The sequence below is a fragment of the Rattus norvegicus genome, chromosome 5 (genome assembly GCF_036323735.1).
Source record: "Rattus norvegicus strain BN/NHsdMcwi chromosome 5, GRCr8, whole genome shotgun sequence".
Taxonomy (NCBI): Eukaryota; Metazoa; Chordata; class Mammalia; order Rodentia; family Muridae; genus Rattus; species Rattus norvegicus.
Window position 1 is genome coordinate 57951127 of NC_086023.1, and position 10740 is coordinate 57961866.

The following is a 10740-nucleotide window of genomic DNA, read 5'->3' on the forward strand; positions in this document are numbered from 1 at the left end:
TACTATTTATATTTAATATGCTATATTTTTTTACTTTTATAGAATGCTGGTACACTTCTCTGAAGCCAATATTTATAAAGCCTTCCCCAGTTCCTTTGGTTCACTCAGAGTTATGAGACATAGATTTAGATGACAGTGAACTGTGGTTGCACTTGGCTGAAAGCAGTGTGAGATCATTCACATTGCCAGCTAGTTTATCCCAGGCCAATTGGCAGATAAGATGTGCAGACAGATGCATCTTATAAATGGGCATCTGTGGGGAGGCAACATTCCAGGCCTTTCAGGATGGCATGGAATCAAAGAAACAAGTCTTCTTCAATGAAGAGAAGTTCAACCTAACCAATTATGTGCTATTCAGTTGGCAGAGAAAACAGAATATAATAAAGGTTAGCACATTACCTGTATGATAAAACTGCGATCTTTCAACTGCATAAATTTAAGAGGAAAATCCCATTAAAATACTGATTTTTTGCCTTCTCTTTAAATGTAAGATCAAAACAATTATTTTTGTATAAATAATAAATCTTTATTGTATTTAAGTATACCTATAATTTACATCTATTATTTGTGTGTTTTAATATCTGAACATTAACATGTACACACTATATATGTGAAGGCCTAGAGAAAATAATGAAGGGCAGAAAAATTCCTAAGCTCTAGAAAAATCAGTATATTCCGGACTTCTAATCATTAGTGGGCATAACATGTAGAATAAAAATCTAAAACACTTTATTCATGGGAGAATGATAATGTGATTATAATACTTTAAACGATCCATCTAAGTAGAACAAACCATCAAGCAACTATGTTTCATAGAAAGCCATAATCAGGTTTGGAAATCATATCAACTCTATAAACAAAGCAATGCAATGCAATCATATAATACATAACACTCACATAATAGTCACTATAAAAAAATGTGGTATAAAATGAATTAAATAGAAAATTCTTATTAGCTTAATGTTATATTTCATGAAGAATCTTACAAAATGTACACATGAACAAAAATGCTGTTGTGAGGCTCTGATATTCTGTACTCTCTTGTTCATCTATCAAGAACATATTTTTATTGGATTTTTTAAATTTACATTTCAAATGTTATTTCCTTTCCCGGTTTCACAGAAATAAGACCCTTATCACATTCCCCTCCCCTTCTTCTATAAGGGTGTTCCCCTCCTCACCCAATTCCCCCTTACTGCATCTCCCCGACATTCCTCTACACTGGGGATCCAACCTTGGCTGGACCAAGGGCTTCTCCTTCCATTAGTGCCCAACAAGGCCATTCTCTGCTACATATCCAGTTAAAGCCATGGGGCAGTCCATGTATAGTCCTTGTATAGTGATTTAGTCCCTGGGAGCTCTATTTGTTTGGCATTACTGTTTTTATGGGGTTGCAAGCCCCTTCAGCTCTTTCAATGCTTTCTCTAATTCCTCCAACGGGAGTCCTGTTCTCAGTTCATTGGTTTGATGATGGCATCCACCTCTGTATTTGACATGTTCTGGCTGTGTCTCTCAGGAGACATCGAGATCCGGTAACTGTCAGCATGCCCTTCTTAGCTTCATCAATCATCTACTCTTGGTGACCATATATGTATATATATGACACATGTAGGGCAGGCACTGAATGGCCATTCCTTTAATCGCTGCTGCAAACTCTGCTTCCATATCCCCTCCTATGAATATTTTTGTTCCCCCTTTTAAGGAGTGAAGCATCTACACTTTGGTCATTATATTATAAAAAATATTTGGCAAATGTAACTTGATTTATAATGATATAGTGAGCTTTAATCTAACAAATATTTCTTAGTTTGTAGCATAGAATCTGTAGTTGAGTCTTGAGATAAACCTTACCTTAGTATAAATGGGGAGACAAAGAAGCATTACTCCAATGGGAGTAAGGAAAATGGGTAGGGAGGAGAGAGTGTAGAGAGAAATACAGGAGAAATTGGAAAAAGGTGAATAGAACAACAATATATTCTATGGTATCCTCAAAAATTATTATATTAATATTATTATTAACTATATAATACACACAGTTTACAGGACTTTAGTGATAGAAGATGTTACTAACATGTCCTGATGATGTGTTGTTATGGTGAGTACCTCCATGTGTGATATAGCATCGGTTTGAGACAATTATGATTTCAGAAACATTATCACCTACATTCCTTGAAAACCTTAATACAGGAGAGAAATGTAATATTCACAACACTGGTAACTTATCGTATGGGTTTAATCAGCCAGGAATACCTAGGAATCAATACAGTATTATTGGCAGGCTGTTTTTCTTAGTAATAGTTATATTATGTGTCAAAAGGAAGAAAAAATATATTCAAAGCTACATACACCTTCATAAGATATACTAGTGCTCTTTGGTGTCATTGAAAGTCTCTTCAATAACTAGTGAAAAGTTACTCTTTCTTGGTGAGTTTGGTGATTCCTCACAGACACAAGGCTATCTTGATATTGATACAGGGTCAATGACATGCAGAATATAGTATTACCCATTAAGCAGCAGTACCATGGAAGCTCAATCCAACCAGTTATATGGATATTATACAAAACATAAATAGTGTCAGTTGTGGTAGGATTTGAAAAGCTTCAATATTATTTTGGGTCATTTACACTACAACATATTCTAGTTTATCAGATGGGAGTAGAATTTTATATGCTAGATTTAAGACCATTTTTTCTAGGAAAATTGTATTATTGCTAATGTAATAAATATGGAAATATAATGAAAATAAGACATATATATATAAAATCAAATAACATGAGATTTCTAATACATTAAAATAAAAATGTATTAATATAGAATTCTCTGTTTTTAAATGTTTATGTATATAAAATTGAATTACTATAATTATATCCTAAGTTTACACACTCATACAGATACACATGAATAAAATAAACAAGCAACCACAATATCAAGCATCCAGGGAGGATGGATCAACCCAGAAGTCAAAAGTCTTTAAGACTTTCAATGAAGAACTAACAACACTTATCCTAAAATTATTCTAACAATTTTACGATTTTATTTTCAATTTTTCTTTGTATATGACACTCTGTTACCCTATTGTTTAGATAAGACATTTACCAGAGTCTCTCCAAGCGTTACAGCCACAGCAAGCCACACACACACACACACACACACACACACACACACACACACACACACACATATATATATACATATCCATGAAAGAAATGAAAAAGTATGGTTCAACATGGCTCAGTAGACAGTGTTGGTTCAAACTTTGCGTGTTTGAGGTTGGGTAGTTTATCTTAGACAAACTTAAGCATAGCAAAATTCAGAAAAAAAAGTTTACTGATGGTAATTAATTCTGTCTCATATATACAATAAAACTCAAGATGTGACCACTATGACACACTTGCAAAGTACAGGTGATATCTTCCATAAAGATAGGTTTATAGGTTAATAGAGGAGATAGGCTCAAGATAAACAAGCTGGGATTAAAGGTCTGGACTGTAGATTAACAGAGACAAACAAGTTTAAGATAACGGATCTGTCGTGACCACACAAACATCACTGTGGTTTCCAGTCACCAGGCTATTAACCACATCTATCCCCAGTTTCTGGACACAAAACAGGTTATGCATCTCCCCTTTGAACAGACAACACTGCTAATATTCCTTGTTTCCCTTGTGATTATGCATGAGCACTAGGACCTATATACATTCTATAGAATCTGACATGTAGAATATACACTGCTCATAAAGAATTAGCAAGAAATAATTTCCTGAAGAAAAAAAAAGTTCTTTTCTTAGAGACAAAAACTATATGAAAAACTATTAACATAAATAAATCATCAGTTATACCACAGAATGTGCAATATACCCACAGAAGTAAAATGGAACATGGCAACTAGGAAAGTGTTTCCTAATAATAAATGAAAGATGGACAATGGATCAAATAAAAATGTAAAAAGATAAATAGATTGCTGGAATTGTGTGGCATTCACACTGATAGGAGTGCAGATGGATTAGAGGCATGGCAAAAAAAATGAATGATTTAAATTTGATTTTTACAGGGAAGTAAAAAAACTTGAATAATATTTTAAAAAGATCGATTTTAGGGGTCAATTGTATCCAGACACAAAGGTTTACAACTGACATAGTGAAAGTGAATAGGTTAAGAAACATGAGCAGTAAAACATATACTCATTAATTCTGTCCACTCTAGATGGGAAGTTCAGTGTTCAGAAAATAAGGCTGTGAATCTCAGCCAAGAATGAAAAGACTATTTACATTGCCTGGGCAGTTATTTATCTTTGAATCTAGATAAATATTAAATTTAGAAAAATTGCAAAATACATTATAAATATATTCTGAAGATTGCCCAGTATAACATACTAAAGTTTTCAAAATACTTTTGGAGAATCAATGCTTGCTTTATGCTAATTAACCAAATTTGCCATATTTTTTGTAAATAGCACTTCTAAAAATGCATATTTTAATATCCAATCATCATTTGATGGATATCTATGCTGTTTCCAACTTCTCATGAATATAGTGGTAATTATCATTAATAAGAAAATATCTCTGCTTTGTGGTTTACTCCCTGGGAGCTCTGGGGACTCTAGCTGGTTGATATTGTCAGTGTTCCTATGGGATGGCAAACTCCTTCAATCCTTCATTCCTTTCCCTACTTCTTCCATTGGGATTCTCGTGCTCAGTCCAGTGGTTGGCTGCAAGTATCCATATCTGTATTTGTCAGATTCTGGCAGAGCCTCTCTGGAGACAACTATATCCAGGCTACTGTCAGTAAGTACTTCTTGGCACCCACAATAGTGTCTGGGTTTGGTGTTTGTACGTGGAATGGATCCCCAGGTGGGGCAGTAAATCATCAACAAAAGAGTACACATGCAGGGATCCATGGCTACAGCTGCATATGTAGCAGAGAATGGCCTTATCTAGCATCAGTGGGAGGAAAGTGGGAGAGGGCTGGGGGAGTGCCCTCATAGAAGCAGGATGGGGGGATGGGATAGGGTGTTTGTGGAGTGGAAACTGGAAAAGAGGATAACTTTTTAAATAAAAATAAAAGTAGATATAGATTTCTTTCTATATTTTCTTTTTAGAGTTTGATTGTTCTGAAGAGACACCATGACCAAGGCAACTCTTATAAAGAAAAACATTTAACTGGGTCTGCCTTACAGTTTCAGAGGTTCAGGCCATTATCACGTTGGCAAGTGCATGGCAGTGTCCAGGAGACACTGTGCTGGAAAAGGAACTGAGTGTTCTATATTTTGAGTAAAGGCAGTCAGAAGAAATCTGGTATCTTCAGGCAGCTAGGAGGAAGCTATCTCTATACTGGATAGAGCCTGAGCAGAGAAAAAAACCTATAAACCCCAACTCCACAGTAACAAACTTTTTCCAACAAGGTCAGACATCTTAATAGTTCCAGTCCATGGCTAAGTGTATTCAAACATCACAAGTATGTACCCAAGAATAGTAAAGTAGGATCCTTTTTCAACATTTGGGGGAATCTCTTTAATATTTTCATAGTGGCTATAATATTTTACATTTTCACCAGGTTCAATTATTCTGTCATCTAAATACAATTGAATAACTCCTAATGACTTATTGTACCCATCACTCAACCTTGAACAGACAAACTTCTTGTTACAGTATATGATAACTAACAGAGCCCCGAAACTAGACAAAATTTTGACTTTGTGAGATGTTACAGTCTTTGCCAATGAATCTTTACTACACTGCTCTCATCAAGATGCAGGGATCTATTCTTAAGAGCTAGAAAAAAATTATAGATTCTAGAGGTGGTAAAAAATATTCCAAGACAACAGCATTGTTTTCAGACACAAAATGGCCTCACATATAAATTCATACTGACTGTGACAAAATTAATAAGAACTAGAGAAGTTGAAGTCATACAAATCTCCATAATGGAGAAAAAAACTAGGCATAAACTCCCATCCATGACCAAGTAGCTATTTAGAAATGATACCTGCTGGGATAGGGAAAATCAACATTCTCCCCGTGAGTTTCACTGGGTACATCAACCACACTCCAGAACAGTCTTCATGCTTTGTAGTAGTTGAACAACCAAAATGAACTTGATTTTTTATGTTTAATATTTTATTGTTTTTTCTTTTGAAAGAGAGTGAAATAAATAAGAGAATTCAATTGATAGGACTAGAGGAGTGTAGAAGAGGAATTGGAGGAGGATAAAACATATGATCAAAAAATTATGTATATATTACATGTATATATTATATATATATATAGAGAGAGAGAGACAGAGAGAGAGAGACTGAGAGAGAGAGACTGAGAGAGAGAGAGAGGGAGAGAGAGATTTTATCTCCTTTAAAAGTCTGAATCTCCATGGATATAACAGAAATGAAAGTATCATACCCCAGTGTTTTGTGGAATCAAACACAACAAGGTGAGACAAGTAGCAGTCTGATTTTTAACATACCCTGCCAGTGACTGACATCCTGCCCTATAGCACTTTGAAGTTCCAAAATAACCATGGGAATACAGAACAATTTTAAATGATGATGTGAGAAGAAGTGTGAAAAACTCAATTTTTTCATATTTGCCTGAAGTTGTGGCCATATGGAAATACATACAGAGATATCTGTCTCCCTCTAAATATGTAGTGATTTGTTTCTTTGTGTCATGTAGTACTTGGAACAGATGTGGTCTTTTGAAATGCAAATAGGCCAGGAGTAGATAACATTGTCAGGGGAACTATAAAATACGTGTAACTATAATGGGAACCATTAAAAAACATTATAATCTACAAAGGAGTTGGCATAGAATAGTATTGTCTATTTTTTGTTAAAAATAAGAAAAATTACATTTCAAAAGTATTATGTGTTTTCTGACAATTATTTGTACATCCATATTCATTTTGAGCATGTAACAAAAATTGCACACTACAAGCTCTACTTAGATGTTATTTAATCCTTACTATTACACACATGGTTTTCCATTAGAATTATAGGTTCTCAGTATTTCTGGGATGATGTTTTTCTATATATTAGTGATATCTAATATAGTAATTATGTAAGATAAGTAATTTGGTTTTGAGTACTTTAAGAAAACATGGACTGAACCTCTGCTTTGCCTTGGGGACAGAACTAGACACCAGGGTACACAGACTGATGGGATACTGCCTTCCTTGTAACTTATATTTTAGCATCAGAATTCACACAGTTGGCAGAAGAGTGGAGCGATTATTACTGACAGAGATAGCTGCTCCTAATTTTAAGAACCCTTGAAGTTATCATGATTAACATTTCTGCGCAATAGTATAGGGCTAGACTATTTGATATAGAAATTTACATAATATATGAAGATCATATAACAATATAGGTAAACATTAGTGTAACACCCACCCCAATCTCCTTTTAATCAAGATTTATTGGAATTCTACCTTTGTTTCATTTCAGAAATCAATTATAATTATGCGGACTACATGTTCTCTTGAGACACTAAAGAGCTTTTTTCAAGACGCAATTTATTATTTTCATGCTGAATATACATGAAAGTACTTGAGTTTTATGAAATTATAAAGCTTTTAATTTTTTCTTTCCTTTTTCCTTCTCTATCAATTTTATTTTATTTATTCACTTTACGTCCCATTCACTGCCCCCGTCCAGTAACCACTCCCAGGATTCTTCCCAAATTCCCTCTCCCCTTTTTCTCTTAACTAGTAAGGTCCCCCTGTGTATATCTCATCCCTGACAAGTCTCCCATCAAGTCTCTGTGAGGCTAGGTACATACTTGCACACTGAGGCCAGAAAGGGCAGACCAGCTAGAAGAACATATCCCTCAAACAGACAACTACTTTTCAGATAGGTCCTGTTCAATTTGTTCAGAACCCACATAAAGATTAAGCTGCACTTCTGCTACATATTTGCATAAGGCCTAGGTCCAGCCCAGGCATGTTCATTGGTTGGTTGCTCTGACTCTAAGAGTCCTAAGGTTAGTTGTTACTCTTTCTTTCTATGGAATTAAGAGTAACTTCAAGGTCATGGCTGACTACGCTACCAGCCCTGCCTATGGATGAAAGACATATACATGTTTGCTTAATTTTAATATGCTTTTAGCTCAATATCTTGGCTCTTCTATTCCTTTCTCAGCCTTTCTTTTCATTCTTAACTCAACAGTATAACGTGCCTTCAACTTTAGTTGCCTGTTTACCTTTTCCTGCTCAGTACCCTAAATCTGCCTTCAGTTTAGTTGAGTTTCTTTTTTCTTTTTTCTTTTTTTTTTGGTGCCAATTTAAATAGTTTTATTATTCCATGTTACTTGTTTTGGGTCCCTGTGGAACAATGCTATACCCTCTACTTTGACGTAATCGACCTCTTCAATGGTGGGGCCTGAAGAAGCACCACCAGATGGAGGAGCTCCTCCACCAGGGAAGCCACCAGACATTCCTCCAGGCATGCCACCAGCACTCTGGTACAGCTTGGTGATGATAGGGTTGCAGACCTTCTCCAGTTCTTTCTGCTGATGCTCAAATTCTTCCTTCTCCACAGTCTGGTTCTTATCCAGCCAGCTGATGATTTCATTGCACTTGTCAAGAATTTTCTGTTTGTCTTCATCATTGATCTTGCCTTGAAGTTTCTCATCCTCAACAGTTGCTTTCATGTTGAAAGCATAAGACTCCACCGAGTTCTTAGAGGAAACCTTATCTCTCTGCTTCTCATCCTCAGCTTTGTACTTCTCAGCTTCCTGGACCATGCGCTCAATATCCTCCTTACTCAAGCAGCCCTTGTCATTGGTGATGGTGATCTTGTTCTCCTTTCCTGTGCTCTTATCTACAGCAGAAACATTGAGAATGCCATTGGCATCAATGTCAAAAGTAACCTCAATCTGAGGAACCCCACGGGGTGCTGGAGGTATGCCTCTGAGCTCAAACTTCCCAAGCAGGTTGTTGTCCTTGGTCATGGACCTTTCACCTTCATACACCTGGATGAGTACACCTGGCTGGTTGTCAGAGTAGGTGGTGAAAGTCTGGGTCTGCTTGGTGGGAATGGTGGTATTGAGCTTGATGAGGACAGTCATGACTCCACCAGCAGTTTCAATCCCAAGGGAAAGAGGAGTGACATCCAAGAGCAGCAAATCCTGAACATTCTCAGACTTGTCTCCAGATAGAATGGCTGCCTGGACAGCTGCACCATAGGCAACAGCTTCATCGGGGTTAATGCTCTTATTCAGCTCTTTTCCATTGAAGAAGTCTTGCAGAAGTTTCTGGATCTTGGGGATTCTGGTAGAACCACCCACCAGGACAATATCATGGATCTGTGACTTGTCTAGTTTGGCATCTCGAAGGGCCTTCTCTACAGGGTCCAGTGTGCCATGGAACAGGACAACATTCAACTACTCAAATCGAGCAGAGGTAATGGAGGTGTAGAAGTCAATTCCCTCATAGAGAGAATCAATCTCAATACTGGCCTGGGTGCTGAAGGAGAGGGTGCGCTTGGCCCGCTCACAGGCAGTGCGGAGACACCTGACAGCTATCTTGTTCTCACTGATGTCCTTCTTGTGCTTTCGCTAAAACTCAGCAATGAAATGGTTGACCATTCAGTTGTCAAAGTCTTCTCCGCCCAAGTGGGTGTCTCCAGCTGTTGATTTGACTTCAAAAATTCCATCCTTGATAGTGAGGATTGACACATCAAAAGTGCCACCTCCCAAGTCAAAAATGAGCACATTCCTTTCAGCCCCGACCTTCTTATCTAAGCCATAGGCAATAACAGCAGCAGTTGGCTCATTGATAATTCGAAGTAAGTTGAGGCCAGCAATAGTTCCAGCATCTTTTGTTGCCTGTCGCTGAGAGTCACTGAAGTAAGCTGGCACGGTGACCAGGGCATTGGTAACAGTCTTTCCAAGGTAAGCTTCTGCAATTTCCTTCATTTTTGTCAGAACCATTGAAGACACTTCCTCAGGATAGAAACTTTTTGTCTCCCCTTTGTATTCGACTTGGACCTTGGGCCTGCCTGCATCGTTCACCACCATGAAGGGCCAGTGCTTCATGTCAGACTGAACAACAGCATCATCGAACCTACGTCCGATCAGACGTTTGGCATCAAAAACTGTGTTGGTGGGGTTCATTGCAACCCGATTCTTGGCCGCATCTCCAATTAATCGTTCTGTGTCGGTGAAAGCAACATAGCTCAGCGTGGTGCAGTTACCCTGGTCATTGGCAATTATTTCCACCTTTCCATGCTGGAAGACACCCACACAGGAGTAGGTGGTGCCAAGATCAATGCCAACTGCAGGTCCCTTAGACATGGATGCTTGTGTGTAGGCCCAGCTGTGCTGATGACGAGACCACACAGAGAACCCCGAGAGTTGGCTCTGCATTCAATGAGCTTAGTTGAATTTCTAATTTTCTGCCTGATACCCCAGGCCAGTTGGCTAAGTAGCAAATGGCCACTCCACCCTTGATTTCACATAGAAATGGTTCTCTCTCCCTCCAAAGAATGGTAAATCTTCTTTCCTTTTCCTGCATTTGCTAGCTTTCCTTAGAGAACAAGGAAGTTCCTTTTCTGCCCAGTCATTGGCCACTAACATCTCTATTGATAGATCAAGAACAAATTGGGGAACAGGACGTTCAACCCTTACCTGCATGATTCTGATCAGAGTATTAGAACCACCCCCTACAGAGTTCCTATCCTCTTACAGACTGAAATCCTTCATCTTATTCTTCCATAAGAGTCCCAAAGTTCCATTCACTGTATGGCTATG

At 37.6% G+C, this 10740-nt stretch overlaps 1 pseudogene; it reads right to left on the bottom strand.

The window, feature by feature from the left end:
• Window positions 1-8234: 8234 nt before the first annotated feature.
• Hspa8-ps13 (heat shock protein family A (Hsp70) member 8, pseudogene 13) lies at window positions 8235-10299 on the bottom strand (annotated as a pseudogene).
• Between the last annotated feature and the right edge of the window lie 441 nt (window positions 10300-10740).